Source organism: Punica granatum, chromosome 6, assembly GCF_007655135.1.
Source record: "Punica granatum isolate Tunisia-2019 chromosome 6, ASM765513v2, whole genome shotgun sequence".
In the NCBI taxonomy this organism is placed as follows: Eukaryota; Viridiplantae; Streptophyta; class Magnoliopsida; order Myrtales; family Lythraceae; genus Punica; species Punica granatum.
Window position 1 is genome coordinate 3,835,252 of NC_045132.1, and position 25,179 is coordinate 3,860,430.

General features: G+C 42.6%; 1 long non-coding RNA gene and 1 pseudogene across 1 annotated transcript; one reads left to right on the top strand and one right to left on the bottom strand.

The window, feature by feature from the left end:
• Window positions 1-3,571: 3,571 nt before the first annotated feature.
• On the bottom strand, window positions 3,572-4,832 carry LOC116210078. The gene is made up of 3 exons (XR_004157415.1): window positions 4,482-4,832; window positions 4,230-4,336; window positions 3,572-3,974 (listed from the first exon to the last, which is right to left on the bottom strand). It is a non-coding gene; the product is annotated as an uncharacterized LOC116210078 (long non-coding RNA).
• Window positions 4,833-23,226: 18,394 nt separating this feature from the next.
• On the top strand, window positions 23,227-24,855 carry LOC116211085 (annotated as a pseudogene).
• Window positions 24,856-25,179: the final 324 nt, after the last annotated feature.

The window sequence follows — 25,179 nt, forward strand, 5'->3', positions numbered from 1 at the left end:
CGAACAACTTAGTTACCCGGATACATTAACACGACATGTTTATCCAATTAACTCGTTTATCCGAACACGTTAATACGACATGTTTACACGTTAACACGACATGTATTGGATTGGATGAAAGAAATGAAATGAAATTAGGTTAGGGACTTAGGGAGTTAGGATTACATGAGAATATTTTGGTAAATCTAAATACATAAACGAGTTAACGGGTTACATAATTATAATAACACGATTGTATAATCGAGTTATACGGGTTCAACCCGATAAGACATGCTTATTAATCGTGTTTAAACGGGTTGGACCCGTTTAGACCGATTATCAAAAATATCCAATCCAAACCCGTTTAACTCCATGTCGTATCCGTATCGTGTTATCGTGTCGTGTGGAATATTGCCAGCCCTACTCCACCCATTGTTAAGATATTGTTAAGTCCTCGTCATCATTTCGTCCCCGCTGTGCTCCGTCGCTCACTCCTGGTTCTTCCTTCTCCCCTCTGCCTTCAGCCCTCGCCTTGCCACTCCGCTGCTCAGTCAACCGTCGCCCAACCCATCAGCGCCACAGTCCTACGAGTTTCTGCCTGTCGCTCCGACGCACTCCCATCATGATCGCTCTGCTTCAGGCATCGACACCCATGGGACCGACAGTTCCAGCATTCACCATTAATCGTCGGCTAACGACCACTGTCCTTGAGGCCCACCGCATTTGCTCGCTGCGTCATCCATATATGCCCCAGTCTTTGCTCGAACATGACCTTGGTATCGGTCACCGCCTGGCTGACTGGACAGACGTTTCCAACTTCCTCCCGTCGTGCCCCTTCTTTCTGTTCTGCATCGTCCCAACCCATTGTTTAAGACATTAGCCAATAAAAGGTACGCCGTGCTCCCCTGCCCTTCTCTGCTATCCTATCTCTTTAGAGGAGTTCATATACAATGTTATGCCTACAACGTCTTCTGCGAAATGCCTCTTACCAGTTTCTTTGGTGCATTCCTGCACTGGAGCTTCACATAAACTGCCACTACCAGGCATGACGAAATGGGCAAACTATAATGTGAAAAACCTTCTAACTCGTTCTCCTTAAGGTGGAGAAGCGAGTTTCTGGTGGTTCTTTTTGAATCATGTGGTTGCTCTTTATCTGCACTTATAGGTACTCTGGAAAATGTTGATTCCAGCGAGTTGTGTCCTTTATTTCTTGTTTAGTTCATCTCTTTTAAAGTGCATAATGGAATTGTTGTTTGATTAGATTGGGGAATGCTTTGTGTTACTCTTGACTGTTGTTTGTTTAAAATTAGAATCACTGGTAGTCAATTATTTCAGATTTGTAGTCTCATTCTGGTTTCACACAGCCTTAAAAATCAACAAGCGGTAGTGCTCAATGATATTGCTTTTCCCATGTGTGATTTGCAAAATATCAGAGAATTAAAGGCTTTATTTCTTTATTCAAGCTCACCAAAAACAAAATGAAAAACCGAAGAGAAGATTGGCCAGATGAGCATTCTCGTTGTCTAAGAAAGTCATGCAGTCACTATGTTGATGCAAGAAGCTTCAAAGATAGTATTGTTGGGCAGCTAGTGTTTCCTTACTTTTTCTTTCTTTTCTCGATTTTTCTTTCTTGACCGTTCTCTAATGCATTGAATTGAACTTATTTATTTATTTATTTGTTTCTAAATTTTGATTTGCTCTCGACTCTGAGTAAGGCTAAGATGTAGGTTATTGAATACTTTGGTTGGTTTTGTGTTAGGATAAGAAAACAAATTGTAAAGGATTTGGTAAAAAATATGATAGTTTTTCTATTGGTAAGAGAATAATTATTGTTGGAGAGATTTGAGCAATATAATAAAGAGGAATGATGATTTAATACCTCTAAAGTTGATTAACGATTCAAATCTTGATAAGACAATGCTATTACTATAATAGTAATAAAGAGAAATTATCAACTCTTCTGGAAAGCTGATGCTTGCTATAGTGGTATTGCACACTTTCACAAACTAGATATTAATTAGGAAACAAATGGTCCATTGATCAAATGGCTCCTAAAATGCATCAGAATACGTGTAGCTGAAATTTGTATTACTGGAGACCCGCATAACCTAATACTGAAAAGAAAATGGCCAAGATAGCGTACTAAATTTCATAAGGAACAGGAAACTACACTTTTTTCCTCTTCATTTTGCAACAAACTAAGACCTGCATTTGTCTTTACGCCCTGTTGCTTTAAAGAAACAATGATCCTTTGCTAACAGTCAAAGAAATTTGAGATTTTTATTTTTCTTTTTTTATTTTATCAATTGCAATTTGTTTGGAATCCATTAATTCCCCCAAAACTTCATCTTAACTCACGGCTTAAAAGAGATAAAAATTACCATCACTCAAGAATGCGATACTTTCTGCAACCTTTTCCAAGGTAAAGGTCAAGCAAAACAAGCACCCTAACATATACCTGAATAGCCAACAGCTTCTATATGCACTTTCCTTTTACACAAATAATAATAATAAATAAATAAATAAATAAAATAAATAACATCATAGGGCATCCTAGAGATGTTTCAACAATTTTGTTAAATACTTTGGCACACATACCTCCTTTCCCAGATCTGGGTAATAAAAGAACTGATGGACCTCCTTTTTCCAAATTTTCAGCATTTTTTTCCCAGTTTGTTCTAATATAGTCTAGCACTTCCACAGGAAACAGTGCCATTGAAATTAATAAAAAAGTAAAAGAGTCTATACAAATGAGTGGTGTCAATGCTTTAGGCTATCAAATCTAGGATAATTGTCCAATGACATCCTTCGGATAGTGGCTACCCATAAAAGAAAGCATGGGACCTGCCAAAGCTTATAAAGCAGGAGGAAATAAAATATTAGCTTTTCAGATTACTGCAAAATGATGGAACAGAGGAGGTGTGAGAGATGATGTCTATAAATCTTTGAGATAATCCATAGATGCTGCTGTACAGATGGAAATTTTTTGTCTGCGTGAAGCATCAAGATTCTCAATTCCCTCGTATAGAATACCACATGTCTCGACACAATTCGCTAATTATCTTCCATAAATCCATATTCTTGGCTCCTTACCCCCTCCAGGCAAAATATCATTTTGGCAGTGTACTTTGTTGGAGGATCACCAAAAGGTTCCATCTAGTCACAATTCTTCCCCTAACACATTTGATTGCTGAAACTTTTGCAGATAGGAAATGCATCATATTATTGATTGCAGCGAATTGCCAATAGCGTCACAGTAAATCTTCATTCCTTGAACTTTACCAGCATGTAGCGTACAATTATTCTCTGTAGATACTTCCCTATTATGCACGGTGAAGAACTGTGCGATCTCCCTTTATATCCTTCAATTCTGTTATGCATTTATTCCCTATCATCAACATTAAACCTTCATTCCTCTTATGCGTTCTCCCCTAGTACCACTATCTCGGCCTTCAAATCTTATACCTACTTATCTTATTGGGAACTCTCTCGCGCTCCGGGCCTGGTAGGCAGTGAGAAGTTTTATTTACACCACACCTCTGCAGGAAAGTTGGAGCCGCAAAAAGGAAATTGAAGAAAGAGCTACGGTAAATAAAACAAGGAAAACAATTCTCCAATTCCAAAGGACTGGCCTTGAGGAGTCCACAGTATTTCACTGATCAAAGTGTTTATGCTCCAACAAATCTAAAACCGAAAGCAATCTTTGACAATTGATAGTAGTTAAAGTTGGACAATTGCATAGGGTCAAGATCGCGCCTCTGCTCATCACGTGCGACAGATGCAAGCGTAAACTAAAGGAGGATAGTCCACATAACACACAGAAATCAAACTCATCGTTCATTAGCATGGTAGACACTAGGAAATTACCCATACAGAAAAGGATGAAAGCATCCACAGCAACAAGGGGCACCTGGAAGCTCGTCACTCCCTCAGGCAAAGAATAATGTGGTCCAAGTAACTCCTTCCCGAGAAAGGCAGCGGCAGAGGCGGGGGAACTTCAAGAGCACAAATGATACAATGAGAATCTAACAAAACTTAAACATCCAATCTATCAACACCGGCAGGAGACAGACTCCCATAGATATAACACCACCTAAAACAAAAACAAGTTCCTGGCTTTCCGAAAGAACAACATATAAACAAATCCAAACGTACCCAAAATTTACTTCTTGGCCATTGCTATGAGGCAGACAAGCAATTAACGAGGATGATTTTCAAGTGTAGTGGATGAAACAGAGACCATGACTCACATTTTGTCATTAACTCGGCGATTCTCTTCAGTTTTCTTAGTTGAATGACAAGCACAGGGAGCAGAGCAATCCTCATCGCCAAGGTGGAGGATGCAATCACCACCCACCTGCCAGATCAACCAAATTCCGATAAACAAGCGACTCAAAGGGAACCATTGTACAATTTCAGCAATGCCCAGAACGTTTCCTAACTAACCAGGGCAAGCCTGTGAGATCATGGCAACGATCGAGAAGCGATATCAGGGCGCTCACCGGAAGAATTGGTCAGTCATCAGCGACGCCACTCAAAACATCCTCAGCAGCATCATTAAGCCCTGAGCTGGTGCAACCATCGTGCTCGCTCCTTGCCGTCGTCGACTGGCCGGTTCCCCAGAGCTGGGAATGCTCCCCAGCTGAACTAGCGGAAAAGAAGTGGTTGGATTGGAAAGGGGCCTGGGCCGACGGGAGCGGAGGGCCCAGCGAAGCGAGGAGGCGGGAACTGTGAGATGGCGTCGGAGAGGAAAGAGGGCGGCCGGAGTGTATGGTGAAGGGAGAGCTGCGAAGGTGGGCGGAGCGGCGTATATGGATTGCTGCAGCCACTGACAACCAAAAGAAGGCTAGTAAACTAACAAATTGGTCCCTGAGAGATCGAGTTTGTCTCAAATGCTACCTCGACCCATTTTTCACATCACTTTTGCCCTTCACCGTCAAAGTATACACAGAATAAAGCCTTCCGCCAGCCTCGTTAGAAATTAGACGGGACATGCTGATGTGGCTTATTTCTTACTTTTTTTCTTTAATATTTCTTTCTCTTTATGCATTTCTTTATAATATAATATCATTCCTTTCCTTTTATTATAGACCTTATCTTTAAAAAAAAAAAATTTCTCTCTCGATTTTCCAGAGTCCACGGTTCGATCGACCCTGCCTTGCTTCTCTCTTCACGGAACCAAGAAGACGATGAACAACAAATTCATAAATATTCAAATCGATCAAAAACAAAAATCCTATGATTTATAAAAATAATGTCTCAAAGTTTCTCAAATTTCCAATGCAATAATCACAGTTAAGGAGATCTTAAAAGAAGGGAGTGAGAGAAAAAGGAATCAGAAATACTATCCAAAACTTGAGGTTGTTCTCAAGTTCATCGGAATCTGATCTGCTGGCCTTTTCTGCTTTATGAAATCAAGAAGATGAAAAAATTCAAAAATTTAAACCAACGAGTAACAAAAATCCACTCATTTACAAAAATAGTCAAAATTCCTCAAGTTTCAGTAGAGTACTAATTGCTTCTAAGAAGAGAATGCGAGAGAAATAGATAAGAAACAATGTCCTACGACCAGAGATCGTTCTCGAATTCATCGGCGATACGAATGATTATAATATGAGGGAAGTGTGTATAACCTCTCGTTATTGAACTCTGTCTCACCAAGGGGCCGTCACTTTCCTACTCCATTCGTTCCTCTACTTTTATTTAATTTATTTTCACCGTAATCTCAGGGAGGCAAATCGATGGGGTGAGACCTCACCAACCGCTGCAACCCAGAGACCAGAAGCCTTCCACGAGGTCGTGTTGAGAAATGTTGTCCCACATCGAAAAATTGAGAAAGAAACCACAAGCTTATATGAGACTTGGGTCCAGTAACCTATCAGCTTAAGATTTTGGGTTGCAGATGGGCTCGAGTCCGTGTAGGCCCAAGTGGGTATTTTTACATGGTATCAGAGCGGGTTATACTTCCGCGCGCTCATGTGAGCTCACACCACGCCAGATTCGATTTCGAGGTAGCCAAGAGTGCGCCTCATGTTAATCAGGCTCAAGAGTGGTCCAGTCCAGTTTCGAGGTAGCTAAAGGTGCACCTCTAGTTAGGCCCGAGTGTGGAGCTCGAGGCTAGTTTGGTATTTGTCCTCCCTTGCCCGAGCACGGAAGAGAATGCACAGCTCGGATCCCTTGTTAAGGGCGGATGTTTAAGGCACGTGGCACGTGTTGGACCACACGTTGCCACGTGAGGGCGGGTGTTGAGATATGTTGTCCCACATCGAAATATTGAGAAAGAAACCACAAGCTTATATGAGACTTGGGTCCAGTAACCTATTAGCTTAAGCTTTTGGGTTGCAGATGGGCTCGAGTCTGTGTAGGCCCAAGTGGGTATTTTTACAGGTCGCCAGAGGGAGCGGTGGCCAACGGGGTACCCCCACTACTGATTTGCCCCTCTTTCTCTCTTAAATCAAAATTGAAAAGGAAAGGTACAGATCGGAACCCCCACCCCCAACCCAGCCAAACCTCTACATCGTTCCATCTTCTACCACCAGTTTCCCCTTTCTTCGTTCACACATGCAAGGGTTTCTCAGGCATAAGAGAGAGGAGCCACGAGAGCCACGGATAAGCTTTAATGTCGCGAAATCCCCTCAAGCTCCATCGTTATCCTCCTTCCTTCAAACCTCAATTTTTTTTCTTTCTTTTTTAGTTTTCCAGGACGTTCGAGAGAGAAAAGAAAGAAGGGGGTGGTTTGCAGATAGGTGATAGGGGAAACCCCTGTCATCCATCGGCCACCAGGCGACCATGTAAGAAGTATCTAAAGCCTTTGGCGACGTCGCTTGTGGGGCGATAACTGGTGGGGGTGGCCCCACAGCATATCCACTCTCTCTATCGACTAAGGAGTAGATCGGTAGTGGGTACACCCCCGTTGGCCATCGTATCACTCCCCTCCCCCACCAACCCCCTCCCTCTCTCCAAACCCAACCCAAGGGTTGACCTTGACGGGAAAGTCACGGACGAGGTTCATTAGGGGGCTAGCGGCGTTGCCCTGCCGTTGACCTTCCTCCACACACCTTCCCTCTTCCTCTCTAAGTCATTTGCAAAAGAAAACATTTTTTCATTTTTGTTTTTCAAATTTGTATGACTAAATAATATAATACATTATTGAGGAATTAAAAAAAATCATAAAATTAATCAAAGATAATTTTTTTAAGGTTTTTCGTTTAATTTTTAACGGTAGGTTAATGGAATGGACAATATGATGTACGTTTAATCAGTCAAGATTAAAAGTGATGTAAAAAATTACTTGAGATCAGATTTAATAGATTATTAATATTTGAAAAGGCATATTGTTAATTTACTCAAAGAAGGCGGGCCAAAAGAGAGATGGCTTAGGAGTTTTGCGGGCAATGGCATGCTCTTTTTACTCTTTTAGTCCCCTTTCTTTCATAAAAGTAAAGTAATAGCTCCCCCTCCTTAATCGTTATTTCGGCTTTCTCCGAGAATTTTATTTCATTAATGAAAGAGTTATGCTACCCGTTCCGAATTCAGTTCTACCGAATGTCTCAGAAATGGAAATTTTGCAATTATTGAAAAAAAGTAAGGGCAATTTGCACACTTGTGGCATTCAGAGCAACATCCTCCAATCATTTTCGAAGGGAAAAAAAAGGCACCAAATTCCTTCATTAACGGATTCATCTTACATAACCATTCCAAATTTTACCACAGACCAAACAAGAAGAATTGAACGAGTGAGTAAAGGGTAATGAAATGGGAGAATGATTGCCATCGTAGCTTTCTCCGGAGTTGGCATCGCAGAACTCGACCGAGCTCTTGGAGCCGTGATCCTCGGGGGGGTGGGTCTGGTTGCATTTTTTGAATAGGATGAATGGTGGAGGAGGAATGTGGGAAGGAGAGGTAAAGGCAAGGGGGGAGGAAGAGGACTTGAAGAGGAAAGAATCGGGAATCCCGCGTAAAAGGAAAGGGGGAGAGTGAGGGGGACGAGGCAAGGGAATCATTTCCAATGGAATTTTTAGAGATGCATCTTGTCAGATATTCACCTTCTACTCTCTTTCTCCGAGTCTACTTTTCTCCGACTCTCCACGCAAGCACAGGAAAAGCTTATGCAATTATTTTGTTTTAGAAAATGTGTTATGTTTGATTTTAGAATTGATTAGAGTTGAGTTTTGATTTTAATTGATTTATAATTATTGTGTTGTTAAATTATTAGAAAAAATATGAAAACGTATCGAATAGTTGATAGAAAATAATGATTGTGTTATTGAGTTGTGAAAAAAAAATAAATAGTTGAGAGAATTTAGTATTAAAAATTGAATTGAATGGTTAAAATAATTGAAGAAAAATGAGAAAAGAATAATTGTGTTGTTGAATTGAAAATAAATGAAGTTAAAGTGGAGTAGAGTGGACTAGAGTTAATTTTTTTTAAAAAAAACCAAATAGGCCCCGAGTTTAACTTTTTTCCTAGAAATCGAAATTTCAAGCGATAATTGAAACGGAAAAAAAGAAGAAGGAGGAAGAATTGAAGCCCTAATCAATTTCATTTCAATTCGGTCGGGTTTTGACTTAGGTCCGTAGAGACGAGACACAACGAAGCAGGCCAACCTTGTGTGTCATTGGTCGTCCATTCCTCGGCGTCCACTTGACGCACGGTGTCATGGATTAGAAGTAAATGAGACTGACTGAAATGAAATAAAGGCATGGGTGAGAGTGAAAAAAGTAAAAACATATGGGCATATTTTAATTCTTTTGACTTAGTTAGCTACAATCAGCGGGAGTAGTCATAAGATCCATGCATAAATAAATATAAAAATAAAATTGAGGATGTAGTAATAATAATAACAACAACAATAACGATAATGAATAAATATAAAAATAAAATTGAGGATATAATAATAATAACAACAACACAGATAAATAATAATTAAATAAATAAAAATGATGATATAACTGCTTTAAAATTATTTTAGTAGATATCGAAATTTCAAGTGATAATTGAAACAAGAAAGAAGAAGAAGGAGAAAGAATTTAAACCCCAATCAATTTCATTTCATTTCAATTCAATGGGTTTTGACTCGAGGCCGCAGAGATGAGAGACACAACGTAGCAGACCAGCCCTGTACATCGTCGGTTGTCCATTTCATGGCGTCCACTCGACGCAAGGTGTCATGGATTAGAAGTAAAATGGGCAAATTATAATAAGATAGAGATGTGGGTGAGCATGGAAAAAGTAGAAATGTATGGGCATATTTTTAATTCTTTTAACTAGGTTATTTACAAGGGGAATACGAACGGGAGTATCATCAAACTCATGTATAAATAAATAAATATATATATATATATACACATATAATTGAGGATATAATAATAATAACAATAACAATAACAACAAGAAGAAGAAGAATAATAAATAAAACAATAAAATTGAGGATATAATAATAACGCAACAACAATAACAGGAATTAATAAATAAATAAATAAAATTGAGGATATAGCTTCTGTAAAATTATTTTACTAAAAATCGAAATTTCAAGTGATAATTGAAACGAAAAAAGGGAAAAAGAAATAATTGAAACCCCAATCAATTTCATTTCAATTTATTCGGGGTTTTGACTTTGGGTAGCAAAGACGAGAGACACAATGCAGCAACTCATCCCTGTGCGTCTTCAGTCGTCCATTCCACGGCGTCCATTCGATGCACAGTATTATTTTAACGGACCCGATAGACGTGATGTTCATAATCAAGTCTCGAATGTGTGGGTTGTTTTTAGATTATTCTGTATTGCGACAATGTGGCTTTTACAGATTAAAAGTATTTTCACCTAAAACCCAAAAAAACCTAACCCTCTATTTAACTATTGCCCATGTTTGATTTAAGCCGAATTTGAAATTAATCCGTTTTCCCATGTTTTAACCCTTTTTAAACACAAACCTACACTAGAGTGACGGCAGGACAAGAACCGGTAATCATGCTCTTGAATCGGTAAATATGTGTGTGCATGAAAATCAAGATTACGTTTGTACATATCTCGGTGCTTTTGAAATTATGAATTTTGAAAAGGGCATGATTAACAGTTCTTGAACTGTCGATGCGATTACAGGTTATTAAATCGGTTCGTGCAATTTATTTAAAGGTGTCGAGTGATTTAATTTAGCCACGTTTAACGTCCCGATTATCCCGTATATAGAATTTTAGGTTAATTAGAAATTTGCCGAATGCTTTAGTCTACGGATTTCGAGCCGTCGAGATAGTTATTAATTGACTGTCCGATAAACTCTAATTTCCGACATGGCCACATATAATTACAAAAATAAAATATTTAAATGGGGCATATACATTGTCGGTGGGTGATTTGAGTAGGAAAGGGTCGGATATTTTTAGAAAATGTCCAGGGGACTGAATTGAACGATTTTAAAAAAAGCAGGGACTGATTTGAAGATTCTAAAAATTTGGGGACTGATTTGAAAATTCTGAAGAAATTGGGGATTGACTTGAAAATTCTAAGAAATAGGGACTGTGTAAAAAAATTACTGAAAATGTCCTAGGACTTATTTGAAATGAATTTGAAAATCGGGATCGATCTGAAAATAAATAAAATGACTCCAGGACTAAACTGAAACAATTTTGAAAGTTCTTTGGGATGCTTGAAAAATTCTAGAAATTCCAGGACTGATTGAAAAATAATAAAATGACTGGGACTTGATTGAGAAGACATTTTGAAATTCGGGGCAGATCTGAAAAGGGTGAAAATGGTCCTGGGACTAAATTGAAATAATTTGAAAAGTTCTTTGGGATTCTTCGAAAAATTCAGATAAATCCAAGGACTGATTGGAAAATAATAAAAATGACCGGGGCTTGATTGAAAATGATTTTGAAATTCGGGGCAGATCTGAAAAAAATAAAATGAGTCCTCTGGACTGAAATGTGACAAAATAGAAAGTTCGTAAAATCGAGTTCGGGACAAATCCGATCACCCACACGACCCCAGAATACTCATTTCACATTATATCCATCAAGCAAGCAATAATATTCAGGAAAGGAGCCCTAATCATGCTACTAAGTCGAGAATTTACCTAGTTCGGAAAGTTGAGGGGCTTTTCTGTAAAAATAGAAAAAAAATCGCCGGACAATCGGGTCAGACCGGATCGGATTGGACTGCCCACCCGAGGGAAGAAACCGCCCGGAAGAGCGCTGGGCCGGACTGAAGCGTGTTGGGCCTGAATGGGCTGGACCTGCGAAGAAAGGTAAATGGGCCGAGGCCCGTTAGCCGGGGACGGTCGGGATTGCCGGGGACGGCAGTGATGGCGCTACGGGCGGCGATTCGCGCCTCTGAACGCCGCGATGGCGGCACGAGAGGGTGCGGGAGATAGCTCTGGGCATCACTTGGGCCACACGGTGTCCGGTTAGGACTTCACCGAGGTCGAAACGGTTGGAATCGAGGGAGTTTTCGCGATTTTCCGGCGACGGTTCCCGAATTGCACCGATCTCCAAATTCTCTCAAATAAGAGCCAATTTTTTCTTCTTCTCCCTGGGTCGTGTTCCTCCTCATCCCCATTCCCTTTCTGTTTATTTTGATTTCAATTTTGTCCGCTTTCCGTTGAGATTTCGGCCGATTTGACGGAAATCGCGAAAATCGCGATTTGGGGGCTTTCTGGGCCGGCGGGGATCGCGGGCAGCCGGCGAGCGCTGCCTTGCCTGCCCTAATCTCCTTATATATATATATATATATATATATATATATATATAATTTAATTTAATTTAAATTAATTTTTTTTATTTTAAATTTTTTTTAGAAAAGGTAATAAATTGGAAAAATGACAATTTTGCCCCCCTGGAGCCGATGGACCGAAATGGGGTGTTGACAACTTGCCCCTCTTTGGTTGTGTGCTCGGATAGAGGATGCAGTCAAAGACCATAAGAAGCACCCCGTCTGATCTCAACGACCGTCCTGGCATCTTTCCCCATAGCAACTTGTTCTCTCTGATTTTGGATTTATGGAAGGGAGTTGGATAAACGTATGTACCTGAAAGCAGTGAAAAGATAGTTTTTGGATCCAAAAGCAATAAAGGTGGGTTTATGGCTTTGAAAGTAGTAAAGATGGGTTTACGGGCCAAAAGAAAGTAAAAGGTGGGTGTCCAAACCCAAAGCAATAAATGGTGGGTGTCTAAACCCAAAGTAGTAGAAGGTGAGTGTCCAAACCCAAAGCAATAAAGGTGGGTGTCCAAACCCAAAACAATAAAGGTGGGTGTCCAAACCCAAAGCAATAAACCCAAACCCAAAGCAGTAAAAGGTGGGTGTCCAAACCCAAAGCAGTAAAGGTGGGTGTCCAAACCCAAAGCAGTAAAAGGTGGGTGTCCAAACCCAAAGCAGTAAAGGTGGGTGTCCAGACCCAAAGCAGTAAATGTGGGTGTCCACACCCAAAGCAGTAAATGTGGGTGTCCACACCCAAAGCAGTAAAAGGTGGGTGTCCAAACCCAAAGCAATAAATGGTGGGTGTCCAAACCCAAAACAATAAATGGGGGTGTCCAAACCCAAAGCAATAAATGGTGAGTGTCCAAACCCAAAGCAATAAATGTGGGTGTCCAAACCCAAAGCAGTAAAAGTGGGTATCCAAACCCAAAGCAGTAAATGTGGGTGTCCAAACCCAAAGCAGTAAAAGGATTCGATCATCAAGATGGCCTGAGAACGCGAGAGAGTTGACTTGGGCCCGTTGATGCTGACGGATTTGTCAAATGATGGTGCCAGGTGCCTCCTTGAGGGCATTTCACTCGAGTTTGAGATTGCAATCTTGTCGTATGAGGCAGACATGAGTCCGTCCGGGGGAGGTGTCCCTTAGGGTTCCATGCGCATCTGCACGTAGGAGAGAACAATAACTAACGGTGGATGTCAGTCGCGTGAGACCACTAAAATTGCAATTTGTCCTTGGCGAGAATGGTTCGGTCGCTATGTTCACCGAGGATGCCCCAGTAGCTTGTGAATGTTATCGTCGAGAGGTGGTGCTGTATAGAATATCATAACTCTTCATTAGTCATGTGGACAGTGGTGCGCGCTGAGTGTACAGGGCTGATGCTGTCCCAAAGGTGTTGATCTGCTGTCGATTGACGTTGCTGCCGCAATGAAGTTATTTCGTCGATGCTTTGCCCCTTGGGCGATTGTGTGTTTGATCCGTTGGGAGCCGACCCTGCTGCTGGATCGATTGTTTGTTGCTCTTGCTGGTAGCTGGTCTCGCCGCTGAAGTGATTGCTTGCTGGGAAAGCCCCGGTCTCGCTACTGGGACTTTGCTTGCTAGGCAGTTGCTCGTTGCTCCGCCAGATGCCGGCCCTGCTGGGATGGTTGTGCTTTGCTGAGGGACCGGCGTCTTGCGGTGCAGGACTCGAGCTTTGAGAGCGCCTACGTACCCTCTTGGACAGGGGATCAGAGTCTGCCGTAGATCTTGCGTTTGCTGTACCTGTGATCCTGGCATTATCAGTAAGTCATGGGGTTACTAACAATGTATAAGTACAGGTAAAAGGATGTGTTCGCAATGCATGTTCTTCAGTTTCGGATCGCCAGGGCGACCCGTGGAGAGTTTTTGCTTTAGCGATGCGAATGAGATCTCACTTTCGAAGGCCTCAATGTGAGGCTTCCAAGGCTCCTGTTGGCCATGCATGAGCATATCGCGACATTCTCAATGATGCCCTAGCGGCTCTGTCGATTATTTGACACGCCCGTCGGCTTAGAACCCTTCTCGTCAAGGTACCGTAGGGCGGCTGCGCTTATGACCCGCGTGGGGATTTTTTGCCTAGATTTGATCAGACTCGATCTGACCATTTCCAGAATGCTATGACTAGACTTCAGAAAGGAATGTCTGGGATTTCGGCTTTGTGGTAGCCTGTTGAAGGGTGGTTGTGACCCATTTTGGAGTTATGCAAAGACGAACAGAAAAGAGAAAGCTTGGGGGAAACGCGTTGCCCCAGGATAAAAGGATACACGAGTTCACGCCTGTAACGAGATGTACCCTTTTTCCTCTATTCTTCTGTTGTGTAGGCTGTATCAAACTGCTTGGATACATGCTTAGTTTGCCCACTGTGCTTGAGGAGGAATCCGCGCTGGACGGTCGAGATGTGTTGGAGGGCTGATCGAGGATCATGTTGGAGTAGATAATCTGGCCGCTGCTGTTGAGGATCCCTAGTCCGCACGATGTGTGAGAGACTAGGGGGTCAATTTTATCCATCTCTCATTTTGCTCTCCTTTTACTACGGTCACCCACCTCGGGACCGCACCTCTCAACCTAAAGGGGATTAGCTCTCCTTTTGCCACGACTGCCCGCTACGGGATTTTCAGTCGTGCCTCTCTCTTGCCCTAGCTTTTGTCTAGGTCGCCCCGATGGGTTTTCGACCTAGCGAGCTCGATTCTTTTATCTCTCGAGTTTGTAAGGGAAAATGATTCAAAGGATTTGACCTCCGAGTGCGTTGCGTTCTATCTCCATCGAGGAGTTGCATCTGTTGCTCCCATTTTGTCGGGGTTTGTTGATTTCTTCTTCGAATTGGCGGTGCCGGAGTTTTAAATCTCGGGGGCGCCTTGTTTTGTTCATTAGCAGGTTTTTCCCGCTTCTTTTGCTCTGTTTTTTTTTTTGCAACTGGAATTTGTTTTGTGCCCATGTCTTTGTTTGAAACTCCACGATTTTGCATCGCCGAGGCCGCTTTGGTGTGTTTCGCCTCGTGGAGACTTGTTGTGTGTTACTAGTCCTATTTTCTGAGGACCAGCTTTATTGGAAGTTTGACTCTCGCGCACTCAGAAGTCGAACTTTGTGTCATTTGCCCTTGCAAGCATTACATGTTAATTTCCCCTGTTATCTAGGAAAAGAAAATGTCAAATTGCCCCATATGGAATAGGGAACCGAGGTTGTCTCGACGTGAATGTTGAACGGGGATATCCTGGTCTTTATTTGTTGAAGTAGCCCGTGGTAGGCGCTTGGTGTGATGTCTTCGATCATCTCTTGTTGTTCTCTACAGCGCGTGCCTCTTGGAGGGTGCACGCTGTTGAAGTCACTGGATGTTCGAGGAAGACGGTTGCATCAATGTTAAGTGATTCGCTCGATTGTCCTTGTTTTCGACTTTATAGGGGGGTACCTCATCGTCGGACACCTCCCTTGTCAAAGTATAAGGAAAGGGTCCGAGACAAGTTCTCAAGGAAGCGTGAACTCGTGCATCGCTCTTCGTCTGTGGTCAATGTGCCCCTGTGAAGGATGACAAAGAAGCCAATGCATTAGGCGATTATGCGAGGAATATGTGGTAAGAAATATGAAGTGGTCCCATAGGAAAATCCCTTTTTTGTCCTACGCGCGACCCATGGGGTGCCACGCGTAGGTGGCATTTGTTTTTGGGAATCTAGTCATCACTACTCTGGAGTGGTTAGACCGTGACTAAAGTCACATAAGCATATTTTCCCTAGTTGCGAGTAAGTATACGCAATCGTCCTAGGGAAGGCTCGAGGAGTCGGGTCCCATGAGGACAGGCGAGTCGAACAGGTCCAACAGAATTAATAGGACGTCACAAAAACTGTCATAATGCTCCATTAAATGATTTGTTCATATCGAGAGCCTATTTGGGGAATGCATTTAAATTAAAGCAAAAGAGAGTTTAAAGAAAACTGTGCATATTGCCCCTGTATTCAATCGGCAACCACAACAAAAGTGGATGAGATCCATTCTTTGATCAGAGGCATGATCTTGCTGGTATCTCCTACGATCGAGAGTTGGGTCATGCTCTGCTTGTGGAGCTGTCACTTCCGGTCTTTGCAGCGAAAGGATTAGACTTGCTCCTCAGAGTATCGCTTGGATAAATTTGAATCCTCGTCGATTTGGATTTCAGATGAGCTCTGATTTTTCTTACGGTCTTGCTTTGTGGAGCAAGGATGGGGACTTAGTGTTGAAATCCCAAGGAGCTGAATGGGAGACGTTTGTTGTCTCAATTGTGGTCGCTCAGTATTCAGGTTGTCTTCTTGTTGAGAATTTCCTACAATGGGAAAAGAAAACAATGAAAGAGCATAAATTGTTCAGGATTTCAATGTAAGAGTGTAAGGAAGCGAACTAGCCTGGTGGGCATCGTGCAAGCGCATCGAGGGATGTAAACTGAAGATTCGGCACGGACAGGGAGTGATGTGCTCCCACGACGCCTAGTGACGCGCTCTGTTGCATTGAGGGAGGTGCACAGGACAGGCCAAGAAACGTGTTGGAACACGTGGAGGCGTAGAGGAATGGTGAAGACTGTAAGTTGTCTGCCAGAGAAATTTGGCACGACTCACCTGTCATGTAGGAATGCGTGGTAGCTGCAAAATAATAAATAAACAGAATGCATGCGATGCATGAGTTTTGAAAATACTAATGCGGTCATTCATATTGACTAGGATGGTTCAAAGTACAATGCAAGTTTTGAAATTGAAGTCCTAAGTCGATTTTCCACTGCGCTCGGGGAGCAAGCAACCATCGCCACGGAAAGTCCTAGTTCGAGGGTCTGGCAGGGGTGTCTATCCTAGGGTGTATATGGACCCCCGTGGGCCCTTTTCTTGGACCCCTCCAAAGCGGCGTTTGCTCGTGCCAATTCCTAATCGCGCCTCTGTAGCTCGACACGAGTCTGGGCGAGCTCTCTCTGTAATTGGCGCTAATCAATAAGCTGCTCGTCCCTCTCTGCGACTTCTCGACGAAGACGATCTCTTTCGGCTCTGAGATGATTGAGCTAGGCTTGGATGGCCATATTCGGAGTGGGAGTTGCGCCGGGTGACCCGCTATCTCCGACTCGCGGAGAGTTGACGAGATCCTCGTGTGCTGTTGGACCCCATCGGTAGAAGCGAATGATGTATTCTTCTGTAGCCTAGAAATCCCGCTCATCAAGGGTCGGATGCTTGGGGAAGTATGGAAGCTCGGTAATCACAGTTCGCCACGCATCCAAGATCTGTTCGACATTACTTTGACGATATGCGGGTGTCTGATCCTCCCGCCAAGTATGTTCAAATCTAGTTCGCGCCGTATCCTCGGGGACCGTCTGTAAGCCACCGAGCTGCCTCACTACTCGCACTGAAAAATAAGTGGTGGACCCTGCATGACTCATGAGTGGGACTCCATAAAAATTAGGACACCTAAGGGCCATGGGTCAGGGTGGTATCCACGCGGCACGCCACTTGAAGCCCCTAGGTGCTATTTCACGAAAAATTTTAATCCACTTAGAGACCTTGCGTTCTTCCACACGCAGGAGGGGTAGCAATCGAGAAATAATTGACTCCGGACCATTAAAATACATGATCGAGCGCACCAAACGCAGAGGGTTTGCGTGACTTTGGAGCCAAATTTGTAAAAGCATAGGGGATCCTCTTATCCTTCGATCGCATGTTCTCAAGACGTGATCGAGGGACCTGATGGTCTCAGCCACGAGGGCTATCTCATAACCACGCCCTCCGACCACTTGGAGGACAACGCTGGCCAAGGCTGCATCGATGAGACTATGCGAGCGAGGGAGTAAGATGGTCCCAAAAATTAGCAATCGAACAACATGACATAAATCTTTTCGAAGAAAATCCCCCTGGACCCTATGCGCTCGGGACTCAATAAAAAAGAGGAGTTTTATTGCGTGCTACCGCGAGTTCAGTGAGAACCCCGAGTAGGCGTGAGACTAGGGTTGATCGGGCGGTGTGGAAGTTGGGTTCTACAATGCCGTGGACAACTGCGGTTCGACCGATAAGTGTCCGGTACTCTTCGATGGTTGGCGTGAGCTCGATACCCTGTATTGTCGAAGACGGCGCGACTTGGGTTCCAGAATGCGATGGCGGCTTCGAGGAAATTCCAATCAACTTGCCGAGTAGCCAGCAAAGGGATATCCCCTATGAACGCAGAGATGTAACGGCGGTCGACTGGGCGTAATGCTCCTCATATACGGGTAATCTCCTCGAGCGGTGGTGTGACTTTGTCGACGCGCGGGCAGGAGACCGGGCGTGACATCCCTTACCAAGATGAAAGGAAAATCGACTTAAGATTAGTCAATACAAATGACACCCTAATTTTGAAATTGGATGATGCATGCATGTAGAAAATAAAAAATGCCCACGGCTCAATAAATAGTATACATCGCACATCTCTCTCAAGAACAGAAAAGATTCAAATTGGTGCGCAGGCCGACTCGATGGACTGTTCGTCGAAGTCGGGTTGGAGGATGGCATGGAGCTCCTGCAGAATGTATGGTTTTAGTGCTACAGGGACCGTGCTACGTAAGGATGGGGGCTCCTGACTCAAGGGTGTCAATTCCTTGAAATCGAGCGGGGATCTTTGGGGCCTAATCGACGGTCCAACCGTGTGACGTACCCTTACTCGGAACCCCTATTGAACCTGTGTTTCCTAAGATCGGTCGTGGGACGCGACCCATAGGTGCCTGAAGCTAGTATGATATGCAATGTCCGTATGAGAAATAAAAGTGCGTAAAGTACATAAGCGGGAAATTGCGAAAAGCGATAAATAAACAAGCAAACAAAGCAAGCGGGAATGAGCCCGAACCCTCTAAGTGTCCCCAGTGGAGTCGCCAAGCTGTGCGCACCCGAATTTCGTCTCGTCGGGGCACGCATGCGCGGGCCTAAATGCAACGCGGCTTGGGAATGTCCACCTTCCCGGGGACGCGCGACGGACGCACGTGAGAAGGAGTCGCCACTTGCTATTTTACGACCCGAAGGTTGAGGGCCGGCAAGTTACCCAGGTCTAGGGGTACGGGGTACACCTAAAATGCTAAGGCAATGGTTTGTACGGAATCGAAAATTCCGACTTCGGAGGTTTTATTACGTGTGGGCCTATATTCCACACGCCCTTTCGGTACTCTAGCTTGTCTAGGCTTTCCATTTTAATTTAATTACCGCCTAATTAAGTTTCGCTCATCTTATGCGTTTTGACACCGTAAATTCGAAGAAGCACTTTGACCGTCCACTCTCCGACCGGGATTTTACATGAATGTATGTATAATATAAAACCTCACATTGTTCTCTCAAATAAATAAAAGACAAGCTACAATGACTAAATCCCGGTCGGTTCGCATTCGGCCATGATTTCACTCATGCTCACCGTATATTTTTGGAAAAGACCGAAAATTAAATTAAATGCGCACTCAGTGTATGGGGGCCCTAGATCCCGTGATCGATGGTTCTGGGTGTTGGACCCAGTGTGAATCGAGTCCTAAGGAATCGGGCTCGATCCGCATAACAAATAAGTGCAAAAATGTAACAAGAATGCTCAAATAAACAAACAATGGGGTTTTTGTTATCGCTGAATTTACGTGAATTACCTGATTATTAATCGATGTATCTTGACATACAAATCCTACCCTAAAACAAACAAAAGGGATGATGAATAGGGTATGTGGCATTCGGCGTTATTTTAACGGACCCGACAGACGTGATGTCCATAATCAAGTCTCGAACGTGTGGGTTGTTTTTAGATTATTCTGTATTGCGACAATGTGGCTTTTATAGATTAAAAGTATTTTCACCTAAAATCCAAAAAAACCTAATCCTCTATTTGACTATTGCCCATGTTTGATTTAAGTCGAATTTGAAATTAATCCGTTTTCCCATGTTTTAACCCGTTTTAAACACAAACCTACACTAGAGTGACGGCAGGACAAGAACCGGTAATCATGCTCTTGAATCGGTAAATATGTGTGTGCATGAAAATCAATATTACGTTTGTACGTATCTCGGTGCTTTTGAAATTGTGAATTTTGAAAAGGGCATGATTAACAGTTCTTGAACTGTCGATGCGATTACAGGTTATTAAATCGGTTCGTGCAATTCATTTAAAAGTGTCGAGTAATTTAATTTAGCCACGTTTAACGTCCCGATTATCCCGTATGTAGAATTTTAGGTTAATTAGAAATTTGCCGAATGCTTTAGTCTACGAATTTCGAGCCGTCGAGATAGCCATTAATTGACTGCCCGATAAACTCTAATTTTCGATATGGCCACATATAATTACAAAAATAAAATATTTAAATGGGGCATATACATTGTCGGTGGGTGATCCGAGTAGGAAAGGGTCGGATATTTTTAGAAAATGTCCAGGGGACTGAATTGAACGATTTAAAAAAAAGAAGCAGGGACTGATTTGAAGATTCTAAAAATTTGGGGTTATCAGAAATCTTGACTCTACTCTCATATCATGAATGTGGCGTGTAAATTTTTTTTATATCATTTGAAATATTACAGTTTTCAAATTACAAGTGCATGTCGACTTGATCGTGAATGTATCTTGAGAGAGATACCTCAGGTGCATTGAGTAGCTTGGAACTTGGATTGCTTCACCCACTTATAAATTTTGTTAAATGAAAGTAATTATTATTGGAATTGTGCTTAAACTCAATTTTTTTTTCCCGGCCACCATCCCCAATAATCAAGTAAATAGGTCCTATAGATGTATTCGAAAAGAACGTCATATGAACACGAACCTAAGAATGAGGCTGCTCAATTAATGATCATAGGGAGGTTGATTATTAACTGGTCGAGTATGAGGAACATGCTTGTCTTTCAACTTAATTTCGGCTTCATTATCTCTGGTTGTTTTATATGGCTAAAACAAGTACATAGATTGCACACGCAAATCCTTTAAAAAATGTGGAAAATTTAGCCAATTTATGTTGGCATTGTCTCCCTTAGCTTGATTAATTGCAGAAATGGTACATGCATGCTTGATCAAAATCTCTGATTAATTTCTTAGCTTAATTGATATAATTTTTTTCAGCTAATTAATATTTGCATATGCACTTTAGTTCGCGTGCTAAGGTACATTTATGTTGTTTTTAAATCAATTTCTCATTTACGGTAAGCAACAAATATAATCCTTTACTTGTCTGAGAGAATTTTGAAAATAAATTAGCTCGAAAAGCGATGCCAATCGCTGAACTATATTCGTCCTCCGTCTGGTGGTGGTTGGATATGATCGGTGGAGATCTTCGGCAATGGCGGAGGCCATCCATGATCCACCATACGACACGTCTCGTCTTCTTAATCCAAGAATCGAACTTATAAAAGAGAATGATAATTAAAGCTTGCCGAAGTTCCTGATTTTCTTCTGATTGATACATGTCTTTATCGATTTGCCCCAGCAAAACAAAATCAATTGTCATTTTGGAGCATTTAACTGTGGAAAACTAACAATATTTCATTCCATTGATACGGTCTAGAAATTAATTATTAATATATATATATATTATACATATATGCATGTCAGTAATTGTATTTTTTTTCTTCAGATTATTGGTGCACTAAGAAATATAATGATCGACGCATATTAAAAAATACATTGCAAGTTGTGAATTATCTAATTAAATAAAATGGGTAAAAGTCCATTAGTACTCAATGACGATCCTTCCCAATCATGAAATATGGTTTTGATTAATTAGAATATTAATTATCTAGATTTCATCACAATTTCAATTCATTAATTAATATGATTTTTTCGTGGTTTTGATTTTAATATATATTACTAATAAAAATTGAAGCCGCCAGCCCTATATATATATATATATATATATATGTTAGATTGAGAACTTAATTTGATTGAAAATGTCAATTCCAGCAAAGCTCTACGTTAGCTTGCTTGCAGTAAAGAAGGAAATTTTGGGTTATAATTAATTTAACAAATATTGGAGGTTAAATTAATTAATACTACCCCTGTCATAATATTATTATCATTTACCACTATAGAAAGTGACGATTCTGATGCTCTTCCTATAAATAAAGCATCGATTGAAGAAAGTTTGAACTTATATTTGGCTGTTTCATCAAATCTTAAAAAGGATTATTATTGAAGATTTTGCACCCGTTGTTATTATATATAAAAAAAATTGTGGTGATTTTATTTTGACCCGTGGCATCGCACGGGTAGAACGCACTAGTTATTTATTATTCCAAAAGCAATTTGTGTAACGCAATGAGATCAATCATTTTAATTTACTCTCGTCGTGAATTCTGGTATTAAATATGCTACTGAAGATTACAATTAGTCGCTCTGAATCGACCTTTTTTTATGGAAACCAATAATTGCGAGACCGTCTATATCACTCAACACATTCGAAAGTAACAGCAATGTCGCAAATTGCTAAACACGGACGAATTTACTAATTGCGCGTAGTAAATATGCCTACTGGAAAGCTGCCGATCGATCCCAAGGCTTTGCACAACTTCGCCAACAAAGTGAAAGTATACATCCAATGGATGACGCCTGACTCTCTCATTTTCTTCCGGTAACTTCTCCTAAGCCAGGGGTATCCATGGGATGTAACTAGCACTATCTAACTCACTGAAAAGCAGGGGAATAGCCATCGGCAAACCTTTAGAAGTTAGAAAGAGATGGGAGAAGGGAAAATGGAGAGAGAACAATACTGGAAGAAGCGAATGAGTAGGCCCACATGAATTGTTAGGCCCATTAAGGCTCTTGCGCTTTAAATTATCTGCACGAGTAAAATAATATAATATATTACATACTACATAATTGTGTGTCTGCTTGCTTCGCGCGTGGGAAACAGGAAGAAGGAGTAGAAAGAAAGTGGCAGCATCGCCGCCTCCCTCCTCCCGTTTCCTCTCCATCCTTAGCCAAAGGTAATCGGATGCGTCCCTCCTCAGCTCACAAGTGGTTGTGATTATCCGGTTCCCCCCTTTTCTCTGTTCTTGCTCTTCCACTGCACGTGAACTATTTTTAGTCCGACCAGAGTATATTAGGTTTTTTGATGATGGTGACGATCCATGAATCGTTCTCGATATATGGATGAACGGGTTACCCTGTCTGTCTGTCCCTCTCTCTCTCTCTCTCTCTCTCTCTCTCTCTCTCTCTCTCTCACAGTCGAATGGGCCGTTGCAAGTAAACAACACGAATGATGGAATCGACGATGCGACTGAATCAGTCAAAAAATTTGTTTGAGCATTCAAAAATATGCCTCTGTTGGATTCTTCAAAGCATAGTAATAGCATAAGAAAAGAAGGGGTTGTTGTGGGTTAGGGGGGGGTGGTGGTTGGTTGCCGCAGGCGGGAGGGTTTAGAACTTTAGATTATTACTTGTGGGGAGGGGGAGGGGGGGGGGGAGAGAGAGAGAGAGAGAGAGAGAGAGAGAGAGAGAGAGAGAGAGATGTGAACTTTATAACCATTCTCACCCGGTTGATTTGATACATCGAGGGTGCTGCTAACTACTGACGACTAATTTTTTCTTCCTCATTGCATGCAGTTTCAACTCCTCCTGCGACATGTTTGATGCCCACGAGAACCATTGGAACAATTGGAACATTGAGATATGGAAGATTAAGAAGCTGATCAAGGACCTTGACGCTGCCCAAGGGAACGGGACCAGCATAATCTCGCTTATTATTCCTCCCGGGGACCAGATCTCCCGTGTCACGAAGATGCTCCAAGATGAGTACGAGACAGCCACGAAGAGCCAGAGTCCAGCGAATCTTCTCGGAGCCATAACTTCCACCCAGCAGAGGCTCGAGCTTTACGGCGAGGTTCCCCCCAATGGCCTCGTCCTCTATGCTGGAACGGTTCTAACCGAGGATGGGATAGAGAAGAACGTGAACATTGATTTTGAGCCCTTTAAGCCCATCAATGCATCGCTGTATCTGCGTGATAGCAAGTTCCACACCAAGGCCCTGTTTGAATTGCTGTCGTCTGACCATAAGTTTGGGTTCATTATAATGGATGGGAACGGTACTACTCTCTTCGGGACTCTGAGTGGCAACTCCCCGAAAGTGCTTCACAAGTTCAGCGTGGAAGACCCCTCAAGGAAGCGCGACCGAGAAGGGCAGTCCGCCCTCCCATTTGCGGGTCTGGGATTGGAAAAATGCAACAATTATTTCCGTAAAACGGCTGAGCTGGCAACGCAGTTTTTCATCGACCCCTCAACCGGCTAGCCTGAGGTGACAGGCCTGTTCCTTGCGAGGGCCGCTGGCTTCAAGGTTGGGCTGAGTGACATACGCATGTTTGACCCTCGCCTAGGAGCAAAGATCCTTGATATTTATCATACCAGATTTGGAGAGGAGTACGCGTTCGATGTGGCCATTCGCCTTTCTTTAGAGACCATTAACATTGTGAACACCATCCCCGAGAGAAAGTTATTGGGGAAGTACTCTGAGGAGATACGTCAAGATCCGCGAAGATGTATTTCCGAGGTGGACAAAACACTCGAAGCTCTTGAGATGGGTGCCATCGAGATACTCATTGTCTTGGATTTCCTTGCCATCGACCGCTACACCTTGAAGAACACCTCAACAGGTGAGGTTCTTGTCAAATACCTGAACCGGTACGAGGAGCGCGACAAGGACAACCTTTGTGATTCAGCCACCTTAGGGGAGCTGGTGGTTCAGGAGAATATGTCCTTGGTGGATTGGCTTGCAAATGAGCATGAGAGGTTTGGGCGTGTACTCAGGTTTGTGACCGACATAATTGGTCCAGGATTTCTGTTTGGGAAGCAGTTCGGCGGTATTGGGGGTATCCTCCGCTACCAACCCGAGGATGGCAAAGAGAAGAAGGTGACCATTGATTTTGAGCCCTTTGACCCCATGAATGCATTGCTGTATCCGGTGCACAGCACGTTCAACACTGAGGCCATGAAAGAATTGCTGCAGTCGGACCATAAGATCGGGTTTATTGTAATGGAGGTGGATGGTGCTCTCTTCGGGACTCGATGCGGGAACACCCGAGAAGTGCTTTACAAGTTCACTGAGGAGGAAATTAAGTACCGCAGGAAGGGGCACGAGAGAGGAGAGCCGCTGTCACCCCATCAATATGCCTGGCTGCAGCTGAGGAAACGTGACCGGGCTATTGGAAAAACAATTGACTTGGCCCCCCAATTATTCAGCGACCCTGCAACGGGCTAGCCTAATGTGTCAGGCCTGATCTTGGCAGGGGCTGGTGGCTTCAAGATTTTTTTGTCTCTGTTTTTCGGCGACTTGGACTCGCGCTTGCGTTCAAAGATTCTTAATGTTGTTGATGTCCCTGATGGAGGGGAAAGGGGGTTCAATCAGGCCATTGAGCTTTCTGCCTGCTGATGATAGTGCCGATGGGGTTTCCTGCCAACTGGAGCTAACATATGGTCTTTTGTTTATTCTGTAATATTTGCATATGCATTTTAGTTCGCGTGCTAAGGTACATTAAATTAATTTCTCATTTATGGTAAGCAACAGATATAATCTTTTACTTGT